The 23,015-nt window shown below is 40.5% G+C and overlaps 1 long non-coding RNA gene across 2 annotated transcripts in view; it reads left to right on the top strand.

Annotated features, from left to right (window-relative positions):
• The window catches only part of LOC131736866 (uncharacterized), a 97,702-nt gene that overhangs the window by 41,590 nt on the left and 33,097 nt on the right, over nucleotides 1-23,015 (top strand). Inside the window, exon 3 of one of the 2 annotated variants that reach the window (XR_009328461.1) lies at nucleotides 1,374-2,003. The exons of the other annotated variant lie outside the window; for it this stretch is intronic. This is a non-coding gene — a long non-coding RNA (uncharacterized LOC131736866). Of the gene's footprint in view, nucleotides 1-1,373; nucleotides 2,004-23,015 lie in introns of those variants that run through there. 2 annotated transcript variants of the gene reach the window in all.

The raw sequence follows: 23,015 nt of genomic DNA, 5'->3' as shown, positions 1-23,015 counted from the left end.
CCCTTGGGGCAATATTACTAAATTACATTGGTCAAAAGCTCTGCTCTTCTGACTGTTTCTCCTTTATTTTGTGTAGTCATATAAGAAAACATTGTCTGTTTTTTTTTTTTTTTTGGTGCTCATGAAATTCCTTGATTAGTAGAGGTGGAAGCAATCAATTTCCACTGGTCTTTACAATGCTTACCTATGACTTACCATACCATTCACTATGTTTTATTACACTTTGTTATGTTTTTACTATGGGCATTTTTTTTAGGACAGTGGAAAATAAATTGCCTAAAAAACACATTCAAATAAAATACAATAAAATAACGGATGCAATTATAACAGATTTGAATTGTTGTCACATTCAGAAACAGCAATGTAAAATCCTGATTGCTTACACATACAGTGCCTATAGAAAGTCTACACCCCCTTTCAAAATGTTCACCTTTTGTTGCCTTATAGACTGGAATTAAAATGCATTAAAATAGTTTTTTTTTCATGTATCTACACATCCTACCCCACAACTTCCAAGTGAAAAAAATATTCTAGAAATATGTAGACAATTAATTTAAAATAAAAACTGAAATAGCTTGGTTGGATAAGTGTCCACCCCCCTTGTAATAGCAATCCTAAATTAGCTCAGGTGTAACCAATCGCCTTCAAAATCACACACCAAGTTAAGTGGCCTCCACCTCTGTTAAATTGTAGTGATTCACATGATTTCAGGATAAATTCAGCAGTTCATGTAGGTTCCCTCTGCTGGGTAGTGCATTTCAAAGCAAAGACTCAACCATGAGCACCAAGGCGCTTTCAAAAGAACTCTGGGACAAAGTTGTTGAAAGGCACAGATCAGGGGATGGGTATAAAAAAATATCAAAGGCCTTGAATATCCCTTGGAGTACAGTCAAGACGATTATTAAAAAGTGGAAGGTGTATGGCACCACCAAGACCCTGCCTAGATCAGGCCGTCCCTCCAAACTGGATGACTGAGCAAGAAGGAGACTGATCAGAGGGGCTGCCAAGAGGCAAATGGCAACTTTGCAAGAGCTACAGGCTTTTGTGGCCAAGACTGCTCAAAGTGTGCATGTGACAACAATATCCCAAGCACTCCACAAATCTGGCCTATATGGTAGGGTGGCAAGAAGGAAGCCATTACTCAAGAAAGCCCACCTTGAATCCTGTTTGAAGTATGCAAAAACATTCAGGGGATTCTGTAGCCATGTGGCAAAAAGTTTTGTGGTCTGATGAAACTAAAATGGAACTTTTTGGCCTAAATGCAAAGTGTTATGTTTGGCGCAAACCAAACACAGCGCATCACCCAAAGAACACCATCCCTACTGTGAAGCATGGTGGTGGCAGCATCATGTTATGGGGACGTTTCTCATCAGCAGGGACTGGGGCACTTGTCAGGATAGAATGGAAAATGAGTGGAGCAAAGTACAGAGAAGTCCTTGAGGAAAACCTGTTGCACTCTGCAAGAAAGCTGAAACTGGGACGAAAGTTCACCTTTCAGCATGACAACGACTCAAACCACACAGCCAAAGCTACACTGGAGTGGCTAAGGAACAAAAAGGTAAATGTCCTTGAGTGGCCCAGTCAGAGCCCTGACCTAAATCCAATCGAAAATGTGTGGCATGACTTGAAGATTGCTGTCCATCAACGCTCCCCAAGGAACTTGACAGAGCTTGAACAGTTTTATAAATAAGAATGGTCAAATATTGCCAAATCTAGGTGTGCAAAGTTGGTAGAGACCTATCCCAACAGACTCACAGCTGTAATTGCTGCCAAAGGTGCTTCCACCAAGTATTAACTCAGGGGGGTGGAGACTTTTCCAATTATGATCTTTCAGTTTTGTATTTTTAATATATAATTTTTTTCTCAATAAAAACTTTTTTCCCCTTAACAATGTGGAGTATGGTGCGTAGATAAGTGGAAAAAAATCCTCATTTAAATGCATGAAACTCTGAGGCACTGACACAACAAAATGTGAAAAAAGTTCAAGGGGGTGTAGACTTTCTATAGGCACTGTATGTACGAAACACATTACACAACGAAATAATTTCTAATGTGTATTTTATACATTTTAAGGGTTATACTTAGTGTTTTAGGTATTTTCTTAAGAAGATTGCTGTAAAATGACCCTCAGATGAGCCATTGCAGTTACCCTTTTCTGTAAACCTGCCTCATTTATATCTAACTGGCTAGGGCATCTCAAAAATTTCCCAATGAGATCAAAATGGGATCCCACATAGCCAGACAGATATATATTTGTTTTTATCCCTGATTTTCTTCTTAATTTATAGTGGCCAATTATGTTCCCTCACCACAGCAATTACCCACAATAGATCAGGAGAACAGAAGATCAATGGGAGTCTTCTAATCCCAGACCAAGCACATTTCCTCTTTAGACCCAGGGCAAAAGCCAGCCCTGTCAGTCCCTGTTGGTTTTGGGAACTCCCTAACCCTGGAAGCGTCAGAGGCAATGCTCCCCCTGGAATTATTATTATTATTATTTATTTCTTAGCAGATGCCCTTATCCAGGGCGACTTACAATTGTTACAAGATATCACATTATTTTTTACATACAATTACCCATTTATACAGTTGGGTTTTTATTGGAGCAATCTAGGTAAAGTACCTTGCTCAAGGGTACAGCAGCAGTGTCCCCTACCAGGGATTGAACCCATGACCCTCCGGTCAAGAGTCCAAAGCCCTAACCACTACTCCACACTGCTGCCCTTAACTCACCCTGCATTTCCCATGGCTGTGGTTTAACCAGGTCAGACACTTGGGGACCTATACAACCTTTATGTTTAACAATATTTTTTATAACAAGACCTCTCATCATTGGTATATTGAAAAGTAATTTATATTTATTCTCAGCAAGGATAGCACAGGCAGTGTCAATGTGGACTTCTCCAAAACAGCCCCCCAACCATGTCCCAGTACTGGCCTGGGGGTTTCCACTTTCTTACAAATCAAGGTAGTTTTTCCTTTATGTCCATCCAATCTTTGGCCTCTCTTTTTGACAAATACTGTTTATACTACAGTTGTTGAACAGCCCTTCAAGATGAAAATGCATAGGCAATCGTTTTAATGAAACTCTGAGATCATAGAATCGCTAGCTTCCTTGTTAACATGTAATGTAATACTGCATTTTATGTCCCAGTGAGTTGGCATACATCTTTTTAACCTTTAACTTATCCGTGTTAATTTGTATGACTCTAAAGGAAGGTTAATCCATGAGTCTTTTTTTAAATTGATATCATGTAACACATAACTTCAAGTTTATTTAGAAGTAATACTGAAAAATAAAACAGCAGGGGTGGTTACTGTATACTGTTCACTCATTAGGAAGTAAAATATGACTTACAATTACACATTATGGTCATTAAGGATGTTTGTTAATCCTACTGTAATGGATTTCCTCTTAGTGGCAGATGAGTTAATAATATTGACATCAACATAAGACCTGTACTTACTGTACCTCTTAACTATATACTCCTGGAGCCTTTCTGGTACCAAAAAACCTTACTGTTCAATATGCAAACATAAGTTTGTAATGCATTTATAAAACATGAATACATTCCATGGTTTTGGCTAGAAAAATAAATGCAATAAACCTAAATAAAGATTACAAGTTAAAAATGTTAAATGTAAAGATTCAATTTAAAATTTGAAATACGTATTTTTTACACGCATCCATTTTTGTGATTACTTTTACTTGCACGGTGCAAGACAGTTACCATACATTTATAACTCTTAAATGCTTTTAAAGGTATTGTACTTATATATGCTGAAAAAGTCTTATTTATAGAAAGTTACACTTGATGAAATCTTTTTCCACACAGTTTTCCTCTTGCCCATCCAATAGTTTAATGTTTCTTTGGATCTGGAGCACAGTGTGTTCATTGCTGCCAGGTGCCATGCTGTGAGAAGCTTGTTCATATCCCAGTCTCATATGTTCAATAGTCCTGCCAGCCATCACACTGTGGTCGAAATCCCTTCTGACACATACTCATTATTTTTAAGCAAATTTAAAACAGAAGATTCAAACAGTTAATTAAGCTATATTGAATGAGAACCACCTATCGTCAATGCAGGTCATGTGCTAAAGAGGTGCATTGGTTGCCAAAACTTATTATAGACCCCTACCTCAGTTTCACTTTTTATTTTGGTTATAATATTTTTAAATTCAGTAGAAACACAGTATCCAATGTGGTTTGAATGATAGCAACATTGGCAATCAAAATATTGTTTACAACACAGGTTTAAAAAAAGGCTTAATAAATTGTGTGCGCATGTGTCCTAGAGTGATAAATCCTCCTGTATGACAAATGTTTAAAAAAATCTAACAAAACCATTTGGGGAGACCAGATATAATAGTAACACTTTCAACCAGTGGCTACATTAAGAAGTACAATTTATCAGGGTAAGTTGTAATAGAAATATGTTGCAAAGACAGACAAACCTAAAACAAATGTAATCTTATATATCTTTAGCGCATTCCCATTCCTGATGCAATCTAACTATTCTTCCAGATCTCAGAGTTTAGATTTGTTTTAAAACACTGAATAATAAGATATGAAGAAATGACAAGTTTCTTTCTGTATTTCTACATTTTATTATCTTAATAAATAACATATTTGGAATGAATCAGAAACATATTTACCCTGTTATGATTACTGCACCATGAATATAGTAAAGTTGTAAAAAGACAAGAGCAAGTAAGTAAAGTTAAGGGTAAGGTGACCAGACTTTTAAGTCCTTAAACTGCATGGTTCCTGCAGCTCTCAGCTGAGCAAATTTAAGACTTTTTAAAGACTTTTTAAGACCAGTCTTTAGAAAATTTAAGACCCATTTTCACAGCAAGTATACCAAACACTAAAACACTAAAATTGTGACTAGTTCAAATACCATCTAACAATTATTTATTCAAGCTGTATGAATTGTAAAAGCAACTGCGTCATAAGATGCTGTACAGGGATTGGGAAGCTTCCTGTTCCTTATTGCTTCCACATATTTTCCGATGCTGGGCCACATTTCAATCGCTCTTTCTGCTACTGCTACTGATGACTTTGTGAGAGAGGTGAAGTCTTCCCTTCTAGCTGGTGCACTGTGGAAGAGATGGTGCAAAGATCTAAGCAGCTTGTCCATCTCCCACATGCTTAAACCACACTTGAAAGCATTGTGGAGTGTGTGAAGTCCACAGCTGCCGACTAACACCAGTTGTGAGCCACCAAACTGCTCTGCATGCTCTCTCTGGATGAGCTCGATAAACTACCCATTTATTTTGTGTTTGCTCCCAGTTTGCTCCCTTGCTTACATTTATTTTGTGGTTTAAATAAAAATGGGCTCAAGCCTTTAAACTACTTACCTTGTCTGACTTCATTCATCCTGGAACCCATCAATGTTACATTGGTGTCAGAGTGGCGGGATAATGAAGCACAGAAAAATAGGGAAGATGATAGCGACAGCCTGGAGAGGAGATGGGGAGCTTCACAGAGGAGAGGATCATGAACTAGAGCTCGGGTGGCTCCAGTCACTGGGGTGAAGCACGGTGAAGGATAGCCGAAGAGTGACTGGGGATGCATGAGGGTGACTCAGAGTCGTGATGAAGACTAAGCCAGGAGCCAAAATGCAGGACGAAACCTGCCGTGGAGCCAGCAGCGCAGAGGAAGCCCAAGACAACCACAGTGTGTATAGCACAGGGATTCAGAGGAGCACACACAGCAAGAAGAGAGAACTGGGTGAGCTACAGCACATTGTGCTCAACAAATGGTCTGAAGCCCAGAAATGCATTGAAGGGCTACTGCAGGAGCTGGTGGTAAGAGAAGCCAGCTTGAGGGTTACCAATGCAGGCGAAAATACCAGCGCAAGGTCGGGGATGTGGGACGCACATGTGGAAAACTCACACACCGTCCCCATGAAGCCTGACAGTGAAGTGACACAGCGGGTGCTGGCAGTGAGGGGAGTCGACTTTGGAGATGTCTACACGGGCTTGAGCGTCAACGCGAGGGCGGGGACGAGGGGTGTACAAGCCGAAAGCATAGGCACCGTCCCCACGAAGTACGAAAAGGAGGTCACGAGGTCATGTGTGAAGCTGGGGAGGTTCGATGGGCGGGGCAGCTGGGAGGCGTTTCACTGTATTTTTTCAGCCATTGCACAAGTGAACAACTGGTCAGAGATGGAGTAAGGAGGGCAGCTGAAAGCAGCACTCAAGGGGGGCTCGTACCTGCATTCTAGTTATCCCGGTGGGTGAGAGGACCGACTACAGGGCACTCGCGGCCACGCTGGAGCGACAGTACGGACAGGCTGCATCAGAGTTCACTTACATGACACAGCTGAAGGACCGGAAGAGGCGGGGTGGGAAGTTGATGGGGGCGTTGGGGAATGACATCACAGCCCTGATTCTCAAGGTTTACCCTATACAATAATTGCCTCTTAATAATGAAGTGCGGAAATACTAGCTCCCCAGCGCCTTCAACATCCTTACCTTCAATAGACCGGACCTGTCCCCAAGTGTGCACTAGTGAGGGGTTGTTGCTTTGGCCCCACACTATGTCCGCACTTGAGTGCCACATGTACGGTATATTGAGAGGGGCAAGAGTAGCCTCTGCCCTGGATGGCCCAGTAACCGTGCCCTCTCGGTCACACTGTGTTCCGACCCCCTTTGACTGGCGTTTGTTACCATCAGAGCATTCTGCCACCAGACCCCAGACTTGTCTCATTTATGCTCCCTCCCATTTTCCAATCCATCTCTCTTTGTTAGTTTTTCTTGGATGAAAAAGAGGGGAACGCATTTCAGCTTGAAAGGGAAAAACGTCACCAATCATTTCCCTTTCTTCCTTTTCTGCCACGTTTACGAGAGCGGTCGAGACTGCCATTAATTTAACCAATTATTTGTAGTTTGGCCAGTCTCGGCCCAGAATTACTGGGTGTGGTAGTCTTTCCGCCACCCCAACTACTAGGTGACGTTTTATCGGTCCTACCGATAAGTATACTTTTACAGTGGGGTATGTCGCTGTGTCTCCATGGATACAGGAGATAGCCATCTGACCTTGAGGCTGCCACGACACACCACCCAAGAGAGCTGTCCGAATTAAGATCTGCTCACACCCTGTGTCCACTAATGCATGGGTTTTCAGATTTCCTTAAACCACATCAACAATACAAGGCCCCTCCCGACCATTTTCCCCTCGCTTATTCGCTTCTGATGCCCATTTGCAAGCTGCCACGTCACATTCCATCGCAGATGGGCATGACCTGGCCTGGTGTCCCGGCTGGTGGCATCTAAAACAGGTAGGGGGGAATGAGGGAGCAGAGGTTAAATATTTGTCCCATTGCTGGTATGGCAACGGGACAATTGCCATACCAGCAATTGAGGAGGTGGTGCTCGGCTGCTCTGTTTTGCTGGAGCGGTGAGTAGGCCGGCCTGGGCGGAAACCAGGGAGTCCTTGAAATCCTTGGCTAGTTTCACAGCATCTTCCAGGTTGTCGGGGTTGTGGCGCCGTATCCATGCCTGGGTTTCAGTGCCGACCACACAGCAGAACTGCTCGACTACTAGCCTCGCCCATCTCCAAGCTCATTTTTTGGGCTGGGTTGAGCACAGTGCACCATGTGGTCACACAACTTCTGTGCGACAACCCTGGGGCGTGTACACGGGGATCTCTTGTACTCCTGGAGCCGTACTCCGTGTGTTTCCCCTGTGATGTTTAGACGGCGCAGAATGGCTTGCTTTACCAGGTCGTACTGGGCGGCTTCAGCATCCGTCATGGCCTGGTAGGCTGCTTGAGCCTCCCCGATCAGGCAGGGTCCCAGCTGGCTTGCCCAGAATTCCTTGGGCCATGACCATGTAAGCTTCCGGGTCATCCTCCGCAGTCATCTTTTGTTCCCTTGCTTTTGTGGCTGTCATCACGGGTCCTGCTGGTGCATTGGACGGTGTCACCAGCCCGACCCTCTCGATCAGCACTGTATACCTTTCCTCTCTCTGTCTTTCCTCGACCTCCCGTCTGCTGTCCAGCACCTCCAGCAGTGCCGCTAGTGAAGCATGATCCATCCCACTCTGACACCACGTGTGGCAAAGTGGTTTGCAGTGCACAGGTGTTTATTGATGATGTGATTGTAAAACAGAAGACAGACAACAAAGTTCACGATCCAAACAGGTTTTATTGTTTATAATCCTGGTCTGACGACCACAAAGAATAATCCCAGGAAATACACAGAAACGTGTATTGCACTGTTTGAAAACAATGGGTTGCAGTCCCGAAATAAGACGACACAGTTCGAAAATAATAAACACAGCAGAACACACATAAAGACACACGTTCACAAGTCCAGAGGGATTATTAATGTGCTTGTGGTGATTTACAGTTTATTCGTGACCAAGGTGCAGTGTTGTCCGGGTTTAGTGTTGGCCTTTAGCAACAGCTCCGGATCATGTTAGCTGTCTAATAACAACAAACAAACAGTTTTAGACATGACAAAACAAACAAAACACTCACGATTACAATACAGGTCTCCTTCCGGTTTAGCGTTAACCATAACAAAGAAGCAGATCATTTTGCTACGTCCCCTTTTGTACTGTCAATCATGACCCCTTGTTTAATGAGTGCAACCGCTCCTCCAATCCACAGCTGCTACATTGTTTCCCTTCCAGGTCAATGATTTAGTGTACCGGAGCTCCACCCCCTTTCTAGATGGCCAACTTCCGTCTAACCCTGGGAATGAATTGTCTGGCCATCCAGTCCAGGGCACTCTGTTCCCTTTACACAGCGCCTCACAGGTTGGGAGGGAGATTTATCACCAAGAATCATTCTGTCTTTGTCACACACTGTCAGTGGTTTAGCAGTCATGTTTTTGGGGTTCAGTCTGGAAAATACAGCATGGGGAAAAGCAGGGTTTACATGTGATGTAAAGTGTTCCATTGCATATTCCAAAAATAAAGTTAGACATATTGACTAATCTTTCATTTTCTTTTTAGTACAAGTATTACTGCTGTGTTATTTTACTATGTCTGAGTTATTACTTCAGTATTTAATACCATGTGTATTGTTATTTTTTCCAGTAATGGAGAACAATAAATCATTTTTAAAGACTGTTTTATGTGAATGCAGGCTTTGAGGTTTTGCTGCTAAAAAGTACACGTATAAATACAGATTCAGCTTCTGGATTTAAACTAAATTTGCTTGGAATTTCAGTATGGCTCAAATTATCTTCAATTTTAAATTTGAAAGGGCTATGATGTAAAACTTCTCAATTTCATGTTTTCTGGTGAATTTGTTACCCATGGCAGATACTGCCACATGCATGTCAAGTCTCAAGGTTTATCACAATTTTGAGAGTCTCGCGGCCGTGCAATGGATTCTCACGTTTGTGCATAAGTTTGTTATTGTTTGTGAGGCTGCGAAACCCTTTATACATGATACAGTGGTAAATCCAATACAACTGTCCAAGCGTATTATTTTATTTTGGGGGAGTGCGGGTGGCTGGATGGTGGGTCACCATGAAGAGGTGTACATTACCAATCTATATTTCTGCAGCTACTATGCAAACTCCCCCCTTACTCCAAAGATAGAATTGCCTATTGTCTCAAACTGACGGTTTGTCTGCGCAAGCCTTCTTTGTTTCTGTACAAAACACGTCATTACTCGGAGAGAGTCGAAGGAGGAGCTGTCAGACTGTCACTGTCTCGTTCACGCAGAAATTACCACCGAAACAAAAGAGAAATGGACATCAATGAGAATGTAATTATTAAAGTCGAAAAATATAATGTTCTTTATGATGCCAGTGTCAGTGGTTATAAAGACAATAAAAATAAAGCCGCCATATGGTAAGAAATAGCAGAATAATTGGAAATTGATGGTATGTCTATCTTTATTTCACCTTCATTTTAGTCAGTGACGGGGAGCGCCACACACTGGTTTCGTATTTCTGTAAAATGACGCTTCTCTGTTTTAATAATGTTGACCAATACTAATAATCACATTCACACCCTAACTGAAGATTTCATTAAAACTGAAAATCAGTTAAAACAAAAGTATATTAAACTAATTCTCAGGATTTACAAAGAAATGTGTAGATATATTATTTTTGAATGATTTCACTGTGTGGTGTACCCAGAATATTTCTTTGTTTTATTTATTTTATTTTTGTCTCCACAAAAGGAGCAAAAGCAGACAGTATTTTCTTTTCATGACTAGGTACATGTGTTTTTTTTTTTACATACTCGTGCTGTATTCATGTTGTTTGCTTCGCTCCCGATGTGCATAGCCCCCTAAGTGTAGGTCAGTGGCATAGCTGTCAGCCATGTGCAAAAATGCTGATCCATCACCAGCACCCCTCCTCTCCCCCCTCCCTCCCCCGTCCAAAACAAAATCTAGTGGTCTGGTTATGGTTTTTCATCAATCCCAAGGTTTTTCAGCAGGGGTCTCACTGGTATGAGCACTTAGGGTTTGACATGTATGTACTGCCAGGAACCTCACACATTTTAAATCAAAAATAAATAAATATAATCTTGATATATCACACAAAGCCTAGGAATGTGGTTTAGAAAGTTTAGACAGCACAGGACCAATTTTAAATATCCTAAATATAGCCTAAATATCCCAACACCACAAAAATGATCTTGCTAAATTGGTGTATTTTTTTCTGTGGTTCTTAAAGATATTTCAAAAGCACCATTGTTTTAATATAATTGAAAAGTACTAGAATTTCTGAACCCACAATAGCCTACCAAAAACAGTTTAAAATGAAAATGTCATGGTGTGATAACTAGGGGTGTGCCAATATTTGTATTTTCTGAGTAATTACCTTCAAGAAGTATTTGTTGGCAGGTATAAATAAATCCATTCAGTATTATGTTGTTCTCCGAACAAGGAAAGCTGACCTTCCATCACCTTTATAACTGACGCAACTGCATTTTCCTCTCATCTTGGGCGCTGATATTTTTACTGCCGTACTGCTGTATCGTCCGTAAACTGACAATAAAAATATGTTGCAAACCTGGCAGATGCAACTGATTCATCATGTAAACAAGACCGAGTTTAATCAGAGATTGCATTTTGCCCAGGACTACAATCCTAAAATTTACCGTAAAGATTAAACATTTCTAAGGAAAGTGAAATACAAATTATTTCAAATCAGAAGTATAAAAGAAAGGTGAGACAAAACTCATATAAAATTTTATGACTTTTAGTTTGATCACAACATGTCACAAGTGACCAAATTGGTTTATGGGGGAAATAAAATGTTTTTATTATTATTATCACTTATTGTTTATTGCACTTATTATTTGTTTCACTGTTATAATGTTTTTTTTTTTGTATTACTGGACAGACACTTTAATAGATAAATTGGCTACAAACTGGCAGACCATCCACAGCTGAAACTACCTAGAAATTAACAGTTTACCTACCCTATATAAACTGATGCACCTGGATGTGCAGAAACAGGGGAAGTCACAGGAAGAGCGGGTGTGATCCAGGAACTATTGTGGCGATCCAGGAACTACAAGAAAGGATTGTGGAACAGGTCAAAAAGCAGACAGGAGACAGAGATGAAAGGAAGGATCTGTGAATAGAGAAACGGATCATTATATGATATATGGGAAGTACTCGTTTCTTTGAAAGTTTTATGTTTACAGTTTGTGGAAGAACTAGTATTTAACTTGTAAGCAGCTGTTGTGCTGTGCGTCAAACAATTACTTTGCTGGCTACATTTAAATCCATATCTTATGATGAAGTGTAATCTATTTGATTAAATTAACTACCTTACAGGAGGGCTATGGAGATTGGAAAGTAATGGAGTACAGAATCACAGTTAGAGTTAAAGTAAACTCTGTGGGATGCCTACTGTATACTTTGTTGATGTGCCGGGACTGCATGTACAGGATTGTATATTTAAATCTGATTCTTTTACCGTTCTGGTTTGGTTTTGTGGGGTATCCAAAAGGACTTCAAGATGATCGTGCAATGGGACCAATCTAATACGAGGTACACCAGCCCCTCGGTTCTAACGGGTGCCTGTGAGTCTTGGGGTATCAGCGGCTGATGAGAGGTGGGTCTGATTCGACCCTTGATAAACTACAGGACTATCTTTGGGTTTCATGGAGGAGCGTGAGGCACATTCGTGACTGTCCTGGCCTTGGGAGCCCAAATGATCATTGTGTTGCTGACCAGTCGTTTGGTTACGTATATTAGATGAATTATTACTGTGCTGACAGAGAGGGGAGGGAGGAGAGGAGATAGTCGAGTTCATCAAGAAAGTGAGTGAGAGGTCCAGGGGGACGGTACAGGTTAGTTGGACAGCATAAAATTCAAAGGTGTTAACAGAGATTAAGGAGATGTCAGAGGGGACAGAAAAGAGTAAGGAGGGAGTGAGGAGAAGACCAGTCCCACCTCCCCATCCAGTGAGACGCGGAGTATGTAACAGGACGTGGAGAGAGGACAGGACAGCAGGAGTTACAGTGTTATCAGGAGAGAGCCAGGTTTCAGTCAGAGCAAAGAAATCGAGAGAGAGTTGGGAGGCAAAGGCAGAGATGAAATCAGCTTTGTTAGCAGAAGAGTGACAGTTCTAGAGGGCACCAGAGAGAGTGCGGGAGGGGAGAGAGTGGGAGGGGGGGAGAGGCAGAGGGATGAGGTTAGAGGGGGTAGGGGAGCAGTGACGGAGAGAGGATAAAATAACAGGGATGTGAGACAGTCATAGCAGGACAGGTGAGACAGATCTGTACAGTAGTAGTGGGAGCAGGAGTGGTGAGGGGAGGGTACAGACCTGTCTAGTAGTTGGCGTCTTCCAGAGCGCTGCTAGGTTCGGATTTTCTCCAACAGCCTCTCCGTGCACCCTCACTTTGCAAGGGAAATGGTTAACAGCTGCTAAACTACTTCAACGCAGATTCAAACAGCTATGCAAATTCCAGCCTGGGAAAGAAGCAGATACCACACGTATTTTCAGATTATGTTCTCAAAACTAAATCATTGCAGGGTTATAGCTCACAATGTATGTGCAGGACACCACAGAACTGACACACACGCCCACTAGTTAGAGGACAATAGAAAACTAATCGCTGTTTACTTTACATCAGCCTCACAATTCAACACCCCCCAACACAGTTTGGATTGCTTAATTACTTTTTCCAATTTTTTATTTAAGTGCAGGCTGGTTACCTAAGCAAGCAACGATTATAACAAAGAAAGTACAATCCACTTACCTATTTCAAGTAGACATTTTAAAGACTTATTTTCCTTCACTAGTTGAGCAGCATTTGTACAGTTAGGTACAAACTTGGTTCATACTGCATGTGAAGTAGATCTATGGAATGGAAATAGGTCATGACAGACATAAAATTATATATATACAGTACTGTGCAAAAGTTTTAGGCAGGTGTGAAAAAATGCTGTAAAGTAAGAATGCTTTCAAAAATAGACATGTTAATAGTTTAGATTTATCAATTAACAAAACGCAAAGTGAGTGAACAGAAGAAAAATCTACATCAAATCAATATTTGGTGTGACCACCCTTTGCCTTTAAAACAGCATCAATTCTTCTAGGTACACTTGCACACAGTTTTTGAAAGAACTCGGCACGTAGGTTGGCCCAAACATCTTGGAGAACTAACCACAGTTCTTCTGTGGATTTAGGCAGCCTCAGTTGCTTCTCTCTCTTCATGTAATCCCAGACAGACTCGATGATGTTGAGATCAGGGCTCTGTGGGGGCCATACCATCACTTCCAGGACTCCTTGTTCTTTACGCTGAAGATAGTTCTTAATGACTTTCGCTGTATGTTTGGGGTCGTTGTCATGCTGCAGAATAAATTTGGGGCCAATCAGATGCCTCCCTGATGGTATTGCATGATGGATAAGTATCTGCCTGTACTTCTCAGCATTGAGGAGACCATTAATTCTGACCAAATCCCCAACTCCATTTGCAGAAAAATGCAGCCCCAAACTTGCAAGGAACCTCCACCATGCTTCACTGTTGCCTGCAGACACTCATTCGTGTACCGCTCTCCAGCCCTTTGGCGAACAAACTGCCTTCTGCTACAGCCAAATATTTCAAATTTTGACTCATCAGTCCAGAGTACCTGCTGCCATTTTTCTGCACCCCAGTTCCTGTGTTTTCGTGCATAGTTGAGTCGCTTGGCCTTGTTTCCACGTCAGAGGTATGGCTTTTTGGCCGCAAGTCTTCCATGAAGGCCACTTCTGACCAGACTTCTCCGGACAGTAGATGGGTGTACCAGGGTCCCACTGTTTTCTGCCAATTCTGAGCTAATGGCACTGCTGGACATGTTCCGATTGCAAAGGGAAGTAAGCATGATGTGTCTTTCATCTGCTGCAGTAAGTTTCCTTGGCCGACCACTGCGTCTACAGTCCTCAACATTGCCTGTTTCTTTGTGCTTCTTCAAAAGAGCTTGGACAGCACACCTGGAAACCCCTGTCTGCCTTGAAATTTCTGTCTGGGAGAGACCTTGCTGATGCAGTATAAATACCTTGTGTCTTGTTGCTGTGCTCAGTCTTGCCATGGTGTATCACTTTTGACAGTAAACTGTCTTCAGCAACCTCACCTTGTTAGCTGAGTTTGGCTGTTCCTCACCCAGTTTTATTCCTCCTACACAGCTGTTTCTGTTTCAGTTAATGATTGTGTTTCAACCTACATATTGAATTGATGATCATTAGCACCTGTTTGGTATAATTGTTTAATCATACACCTGACTATATGCCTACAAAATCCCTGACTTTGTGCAAGTGTACCTAGAAGAATTGATGCTGTTTTGAAGGCAAAGGGTGGTCACACCAAATATGGATTTGATTAAGATTTTTCTTCTGTTCACTCACTTTGCATTTAGTTAATTGATAAATATAATCTATTAACATGTCTATTTTTGAAAGCATTCTTACTTTATAGCATTTTTTCACACCTGCCTAAAACTTTTGCACAGTACTGTATATATATATATATATATATATATATATATATATATATATATATATATACTCTGCTTTCGCTTTTTTCAAAGTAGAAGTAAAACCAAAGCTCCAATTTGGAAGTAAAATTATAATTCAAAACATAAAATGGATACCATCTGGGTTCTGTTAAATGGTAAAGCAAGCCATATTTCACAAAGCACAGTTCAGAAGCTGTGATGATATTGTCAGTGTAGAGCAATGGTTTGAGAAACCAGAATTACTTTATGACTTGGCTACACAAACTTTTCATGTCACACCTCATTCATTTTGCATTTTATGTGGTCAAACTAAATATATCTTGGACATATTTATTCTGTAAAACTAACAAAAAAATATTCTAATAGAAATATATTGTGGAACTTTTTGAGCTGGCAGACTATATTGGGGGCTTAAATAATGTATGCTGGCTTTGTAAACTACTTCACGGGAGCTTTAATGGACTAAAGAAGGTCAGACAAGATCAAATTAACAAAAATGAACATTTTCAGTATAGAAGAGGAACTTTAGTGGAAAGGGGGCTACTTGTTAATTCTTTCATTGTTAACAGTCTTTTTATTGTAATGCACTCCGTTTATAAGAATCACATCCGTCCTGGATTATCTGATTCTTATAAGCGGACCTATATGATTACTGTGGAAGTGCTGCAGAATCAGTATGTTAGTTTGAGAATAAGAGCTTTGTTCCCTGCAGTGTAATGAGTTGACCACTAGATGTCATGAATTCCCACATGTATGCACGTGCCTCCGGAAAATTCATACTTGTTTCCTTAACGAATTAAGGATAAAGGTCAATTGGGTAACTGCTTGTTAAAGTTAATGACACCTTGGCTTAGCCGATAGCTTTGTGATGGGAATATAGCGGAGTAAGCAAGTGGAAGCGTGTGTGCATTGCAGAAGTAAGAGAAAGAAAACAAAAACAAAGTGATTAAGAGATCTGTTTGTTCCAGTACTACACTGTGCAGATAAGTAAAGTAGTCACAGTATATGTATAGTTCCGGGGGGGGAACGTATGAACGTATGAGGTTTGTCTTATTAAACTTATACCACTAAAACCAAGAATGGATCAAACTGCTATGCAATGGGAGTCTTATTTCCATCCCTGTAGCAGCTTGTTTCCATCTCTCTCTCTCTCTCTCTCTCTCTCTCTCTCTCTCTCTCTCTCTCTCTCTCTCTCTCTCTCTATATATATATATATATATATATATATATATATATATATATAAAATATATTTGCAGCAATTAAAATAAAATGCATTCTATGCTGGTGTTACCTGTTATATGTTGTAAACTCATCTCTTAACTGAACCACATCTCAGCCGCGTTTGCTCAATTTGTTAGGTCTGCGCTATGAAGGAGTGATTGGTTGGTTCTGGACTAGAGTGAGAGAGCTGAGTAAATTGTGACAGTGTGACGGCAGCACAGGATTTAGTATTTTTGAATTATTTTTATTAAAAGTATAGGTAAAATTAAGCGAAACCACAAACATATTACAATATATTGGACGGAGGTGGGAAAACTAGAGAGCCGGAGATGAAACGTTCCTATCCCAGCGGTGCTCAAAAAAGACGAGCTTATGAGGAAAACGCCAAATGCTTGGGAGCATATCCTAAATTGACAACATTTTTTACACAACAACAAGACGCTCAGGCAGAACGTGTTGGGGAAAGTTCAACGTCTAGTCCTCCATCAGCGAGGAGGTAGCTGAGACTGGGATAACTGTTGAGGCTGGATCAGAGGATATTGATGAAACACAGGACCCGCGAGGCGAGTCCTTAGAGATCATTCAGGTGTTACCTGACAACCTAGCTTTATGGCCAGAAAGAATAAGTGATGACCAAAGATGTGAAATAGTCCAAATATGTCCCAAACAAATACTGGATACTGGATACTGGATATTCATCTTATAAATGGCGACAAAGTTCTCAGATCGTGGCTTGTGTATTTTGCTTTTGATGTGCTCTTTTTGGAAAACAGGATAATGCTATTTTGAAGGATGACTTCAATGCGTGGAAGCGCCTTCATTCAAGCCTCAAAGAACATGAACACTCACCTGCACGTTTGCGCTGCATGGAGGCGTGGCACAGTCTGAAAACAGGAATTAGTGATAATAAAACTGTGGACAGTATCAACATGGAGTTAATCGATATGTTAAGGAATTATTGATCTGTTATAATGAGAATCGTTAACATAGTTTGTCATTTGGCAGAGCAGAATCTGGTCTTTCGTGGAACTACAGAAAAACTACATGATCCTACCAATGGAAATTTCCTTGGTCAAGCTGAACTTCTGGCAAAATTTGACCCCGTAATGAACAAACACCTGAGGCGAATTGAGAAAAGAGAAATCGCAAATTATTACCTAAGCAAAGATATCCAAAATGAATTGATTGCTAGAATGGGAAAGCACATCCTTCATTCCATTGCTGAAAGGGTTCATCATGCAAAATATTTTGGTGTGATAATGGACAGCACACGTGACACTAGCCACGCTGAGCAACTGTCAGTTACACTGTGCAGTGTCAACTTTGAGCTATCTGTTGGTGCTTCAGTTACAGAACATTTTACTGGATTTCTTGCTGTTGAGGACACTAGTGGTGAGGCACTATGTGATACTTTTTTAGGACACCTCGACAACCTGGGAATTAATGTTAATGACTGCAGAAGACAGAGCTACTAATGGAAGCAATATGAAAGGCAAAAAGCAGGGTGTACAAAAAAGAGTGCAAGACATTAACAAAAAAGCTCTGTTCATGCCTTGTAGCAGTTACACCCTGAATCTGGTCATATTTGGATGCTGCAAAATCATCAGTGGTGTCTGTGACATTTTTGGGGGTTTTACAGCGTATTTTTGTTATTTTCAGTTCTTCTACTCAACGCTGGTCAATACTTAAACAGCATGTTACCCAGCTTACAGTCAAACCGTTGTCAGACACTCGCTGGGAGTCCCACATTGACAGCGTTAAGGTTCTTCGATATTATCTACACAAAGTGCATAATGCCCTGGAAGCACTTGTAGATCATGCAGTTCAGAAAAGAGATGGTGTGACAGCCGCTGAGGCACGAACACTTGAGAACTGGCAGAAGGCACAGGTGTAGTTGTCTATCAAATCAACAACTACACCTACTGGACTTAAAGGACGTGTTGCAGTAAGAATACCTCTGTTAAGAAAGGGGAACCAGATTGGACTATGGAACAATGGTCAAAGGTGCTTTGGACTGGTGATGGATGGACAACAACACCTGTGCCTTCTGCCAGTTCTGTTGTCAATTCAGTGTCTTCTTTCTATTCCTTAAGGATATTATCTTCAAGTATTGCTCATCCTTGTTAGACAGCTTTTTGGGTCTTCCAGTCCTGGGTTTGTCAATTACCGATGATGTTTCTCTGTACTTGTTGATTATGCTTCAGATACCACACCTTGAAAATCAAGTGATGCGAGCTATTTCACTCAATGTTTTTCCTTCTTTATGCAAGTCAAGGTTGTTATAATAGTAGAAAACACTAGTGGAGGCTTTGAATAAATTGTTGATGCTCATAATGCATCAGAGTAGAAAAATGAAACATGTCTAAGACTTTTGCACAGCAGTGTGTATATATATATATATATATATATATATATATATATATATATATATATATATATACATAGATAGATAGATAGATATATCTATATATTATTTATTTCTTAGCAGACACCCTTATCCAGGATGACGTATAATTGTTACAAGATATCACATTATTTTTACATACAATTACATTATTTTTTACACATTATTTTTACATACATTTACCCATTTATCAGTTGGATTCTTACTGGAGCAATCTAGGTAAAGTACCTTGCTCAAGGGTACAGCAGCAGTGTCCCCCATCTGGGATTGAACCCACGATCCGCCGGTCCAGAGCCCTAACCACTACTCCACACTGCTGCCCTACTACTATATATAATTATTTTTATTTTACTTACTCAATGTGAAACTTGTTGCTGGTGCTGAGCAGCAATTCTTTCAAGACATGGATGTATCTTCGCCAAGCACACACGCATGTCATGGTCAATGTTCATTCTGGCTCGGTATTTTGTTTTCATCGATGTCATGGCTGAAAATCCAGTTTCGCATAAGTAGGTTGTACTGAATGGGACCAACACTTTCAGTGCTGCAGAAGAAGCAGTGCTGTATTCATCGGAGCACTCACACCACAGTGTCTCCAGCTGCATTTCACTGAACTTGGTTCTGAGGGACTGTGATGAAATGTCAATGAGCTCTTCTAAAAGCTTTGATGGGACAGAGGGTGGCAGTTTAGCTTCAATATTCTCACTAATGGGGTTTGTAGCTCACAGGTGTGTAGCAGCTTGTTCCGTCGTAAGTTCAGGAAAGTAAGTATTACATTTGTTGAGTAGACCAGACAGATGCGCTGCCAGCTGCAGTCTGATTATGTCAAAGTCAATGTTTTGTTCCTGAATGAAAGAATGTAAGAGCTTAAATATATCAGTAGTCCCCCCATAGACACGAACTTTCCAGAGTGGTAGTTTCCTTTTGAATATGTAAATTATTTCACGCTGGGCAATGAAATGAGTGCTCCCACCTTGCATAGTTTTATTCAGCTTATTCATTTCACTAAATATGTCTGCGAGGTAACCCAGTTTTGCCAGCCACACACCATCTTTCAGCACTTCAGCAAGTTTGGGTTTCTTATCAGCTAAGAAAGTACGTAACTTTTCCTTGAGATTAAATATACAGGTAAGCATTCTACCTCGAGATAGCCATCTCACCTCTGTATGCATGAGCAAGGAATGGTGCTCTGCGCCCACTTCCTCACAAAGTGCAGCAAAACACCTGGAGTTTGTCGGTCTGGATTTAATAAAATGAATGAGTGTTACCGCTGTGTTCAGAACACTGTAAAGACCTGGTTCAATATCTTTCGCAGCAAGCGCCTCTTGGTGTAAAAAGCAATGTGTTCCAATAGCGCAAGGTGCAACAGCTTTTATTTTTTGCACAACACCACAATGCTTTCCAGTCATTGCTGCGGCTCCATCAGTGGCAGTGTCATTTGACAAGGTATTTTTGCCAGTTCCTTGGCCGCCTGCTCTCCAAACATTTCCTTTACAATTTCAATGGCACATTGCATTATTGATTTTTTTGGTTTAGCAATTTTCTGCGCCACTATGTACGATGACACTACAAGCTTTTTATCTGCTGTAGTTGTGGATTTCATTACGGCTTTAGTACCAAGTAGTTCCTTAGCCTTTCGCTCAAACAATGAATGTTGCTTGTTTTTATGTATTTCATGCTTTGTAATTAAATGTGTCTGTAATTTGGAGGGTTTCAAACATTCATTGGACAGTACTTGTGCACAAATTACACACTGCGGTTCAGGTATATCTCCACTTCAACCGAAATTCAAGTAGCTTCCTTAATTTTACAGGGTTAATAACGGCTTTATGTTTTTTACTCACAACACCACCTCCTCGCTGTTCTCCAGCCCTTACGGTTGAACTTGTTGAAGGAAGTTCTGTATCATCATTCTGTGGGTTTTGTTGTTTTGATGCTGATGGTCGGATAAAAAATGTATTCATATCTGGTATTTATTGTGTGTGTTTCCAACGATTTTTCCTCTGCTTTGTAATCTGTCGTGATCCTGCTGAAATAGCTCTATTACACCATACATAACACGAGAATGTGTTAATTTCTGTGCATGCTTATGACATGCTGAAGCTAATAGGTTTCAGTGTATCATAAGCATGCAGGGAAATTAACTAATTCTCTGGGAGGACCCCTTGAAACCTCCTCAAGGCCCCCTAGAGGGCTGCAGACCCCCCGGTTGAGAATCCCTGATGTAGGTTATTATTATTATTATTTAGCAGATGCCTTATTATTATTATTATTATTATTATTATTATTATTTGTTTATTAAGCAGACACCTTTATCCAAGGCAACTTACAGAGACTAGTGTGTGTGAACTATGCATCAGCTGCAGAGTCACTTACAATTACGTCTCACCCGAAAGACGGAGTACAAGGAGGTTAAGTGACATGCTCAGGGTCACACAATTAGTCAGTGGCTGAGGTGGGATTTGAACCACGGACCTCCTGGTTACAAGCCCATTTCTTTAACCACTGGACCACACAGCCTCCTAGGTCATTGTTATACAGGTAAACTACTGTAAGTATTACACAAGGATTGTGGAAAAGCTTTGATATCTGACTTACAGGTCAAGGTCACAGAAAGAAAATCATCCTATATTTTCAAGTCTTTATTGGAGTTGAGCAGCTTTTTGTATAGTTAGGTACAAACTTGGTTCATGCTGCATGCGAAGTAAATCTATGAAATGGAAATAGTTCATGACAGACATAAAAAAAATGCAGTCCTCTGTTTTCGCCTTTGTCAAAGTAGGAGTAAAACCAAAGCTCCAATTGAAAAAAAAATATATAATTCAAACACAAAATTGATACCATCTGGGTTCTGTTAAATGGAAAAGCAAGCCATCTTTCACAAAGCACAGTGCAGAAGCTGTGATGATGTTGTCTGTGTATAGTAATGATTTGAGAAACCAGAATACATTACTTTATGACTTGGTTTGAAGTGCTAGGGCACACATTAAAATGTATCATAATATAATATTTACTTTATATAATAATCTTTATTTTATATAGCGCTATTCATGCGACACATCTCAAAGCGCTTTACTGTCCAAGAATAATAATACATAATCATAAATAATCACAGCAGGCTATACACGTTAAAACAAAACACACAAAACACAAGTACTGTGCAAACTCATAAAAGCCAGTTCCTTACACAGGCTGAAATGCCGATTTAAAAAAGATCATAAGTAAACCTTTATACCGTAGATGCTTATTGTTTGAACCTTAAACTAATGCTCACTGTTAAAATATATGCTGCTATACTACTTCATGGGAAACCCTTAAAACTTAACATTATACATTTGTATCCTGCTATGCATGTCAGTAGCAGGTTACTATGGACCAAACCTCTTGATTTTACATTAATGCATCCTGTTTTCTTCATTCCCATTTTGAGCTTCAGGCAGTTTCCACCGAGTGCACACTGGCACAACCTGTAAGGGCTGCTGACAATAGTATTCTGTTCTTAATAATGATGAGAGAGAAAACTTCTAGATACCGTTGTCACAACTGACCCTCAAACCCATTCTCTCTTGTAAGGTATTGGTTCCTTTTGAATGAAAGGCCTATGCAGTAACTGGTCCTTCGATCGAACCAACTCCATTTCCCAGGGGATTCCCCACTGATGATGGAAAAGATAATGAGGCCTGGGAATCCTCTGACATGACAAATAGTGAATTCTGGCCAACTCAGATATTTTGGATAGAAGGAATACCTAACAAAATAGCCCTCTGTGATCAAATTAAAATGTATAAACAAAATATTCAGTCCAGAACCATTATTCCCTGTGGGAAGCTCTCTCTGAAAAGGGGGACTGACCGGCATGTATCTAGACTAATATGTGGATGTCAAAGATGTAAAACTGGGATGCCATGTCCTGCATGTACCCCTATGGTAAAGCACTGTAGGATTATGTTTGAGTGTGACCCTGATGATCCACAGGGATTATCCTTTTCCCATTTAAATGTTAAATTAGGCAATGTAAGGATAATTGAATGTTTGGGATGTGATGAGACTCACCAGGTGAGATGGAGTCATTTGGGAAAGTTAGAATGCAAAGATGGGAAACCTGCTAACAGAGTTCAGGTATCCTGCAGGTATCAGATATTTTAGACTGTTGCACACACGTGTGATGCGCAGCACTGGATTCCAGACCCTGTGGTGGCTTTTAAGGAACCTTTAAGAACAGAAACAGAAAAGGATTTCCAATCCTGCTGGGAGCACTTCAATATCTTGGATGAAAACTGGATACTGTGTTCAAGAGACCATTGGAAGAAAAGTAACTGTTAAGGGCAATAATATTATTGTAAAGCTCTGTACTGGTTTAGAAAATGTTAAAAAAAAAAAAAAAACTACAAGCAGAAATATTATTGCAGAAATCTGTGTTAGCTTAAATGAGGGGTAGATGTACTAAGATGGGCCAGTCACA

Source organism: Acipenser ruthenus, chromosome 4 (assembly GCF_902713425.1).
Source record: "Acipenser ruthenus chromosome 4, fAciRut3.2 maternal haplotype, whole genome shotgun sequence".
Lineage (NCBI taxonomy): Eukaryota > Metazoa > Chordata > Actinopteri > Acipenseriformes > Acipenseridae > Acipenser > Acipenser ruthenus.
This window is presented reverse-complemented; position numbering and strand designations above follow the sequence as displayed.